Here is a 1467-nt window from a genome sequence, read left to right as displayed (position 1 = left end):
TTTCTTGTTGATATCTAACTCTGTTTTTTTATTATATTTTCACATTAAAAAAAGAAAAACGTTTATCTCATAGGGGTTGAATTACAACTTTCAATTTTCTTTTTTTAATTAACAGTTTTTTTTTTGTAGAATTTACCTCATTTGTTGATTGTTGTTGCAGTGTTGTGTTGAATTGTCTTAAACATCAGGACTGCAAGGACTTCTCAGTCATTATCCCCATGAAGATATTAGCATGTCTAATGATATGTGGATAYAGTTAGTCTGTTATGTAATGAGGAATAAATGATAGTTTTCTAACTCTTAATTATCCTTTGGGTGCACCTACCTCTCACACAGTGACTGCCGGAGATACCAGCTCCCCAAGACCTGGAAAGGAAAAGTGAAGAGAATAGATGAATGGATTCATGTGATTTTCTGTCAAATAATTGTAATGTTGTTCATGTAGCTAGTATTGCACTAAATTAATAATTACCAAATCTTGACACTTTACTATGGAGCCCACAAGAGGACACGGGGGGATTTTTTTTTCTTTTGCATTCCCACGCAATACTGTTACGTTACCTTGCAATATCTTTGTGTTACCTCACAGTACTTTTGCATTACCTCACAATACTGTTTGCGTTACCTCGCAAAATTGTTTTGCGTTCTCATGCAAAAGTTTGTTTGCATATGAACTGAATTAAATCAGACTTTTATTTTTGAAATATCCGGTTACCAAAACAGGATGTGTCGCCACAAGTTCGTAACATTGACATTGATGTTGCGTGGCTGCACTGCGTTAAAATATCGACATATGGCATACTTCCATGTGTGGTTGTGTGATGTATTCATTCTGAAGCTGAATTGAAGTAGTAGGCTAACGCGCTAATGGTGAACATGTGAATGTGTTAATAAACCAGCAGGCACAACAGTGATAAACAACTTCTGCGAGGGAACGCAAAAGGTATTGCGATGTAACGCAATACTATTGCGTGGGAATGCAAAAGAAAAAAAATATATCCCGTGTCCCCTCATGGGCTCCGCACTTTAATCATTATTGACTCTTTGCACATGACATATCAATCGCAATACTCTTCTCCCTCACTTTCAGTGTCCATCATGACACCATGTGATTAGGGGACATACTTACAAAGGGTTAATAGAAAGTCATCTGCCATCTGGTGATTAAGGTGTGCCTCTGCATGTCAGTGCAGCACCTTATGAAAATTACCATCTAACCAACAAATGAATGAACGGAGTTTTGCACACCAGGCTACAGGGAAGCATACAGATACAGTTGTGTTAATCAAATATAGCTCTTCTCAGACAGTTGTCTTTTTTCCAGACTGGTGGTTTTGAAACAGTTTGTTCACTTTCAGTCAAAATAAATAAATAAAAATATGGGTTGATATTCTACAGTCCCTAATTTAGGTCTGACTAGTTGTACTTTAGATTCAATTGCTGTAATTTCTCTGAACCGTTTCTGGG

This window comes from Austrofundulus limnaeus, unplaced genomic scaffold, assembly GCF_001266775.1.
Source record: "Austrofundulus limnaeus strain Quisiro unplaced genomic scaffold, Austrofundulus_limnaeus-1.0 Scaffold6, whole genome shotgun sequence".
Classification (NCBI taxonomy): Eukaryota; Metazoa; Chordata; class Actinopteri; order Cyprinodontiformes; family Rivulidae; genus Austrofundulus; species Austrofundulus limnaeus.
This window is presented reverse-complemented; position numbering follows the sequence as displayed.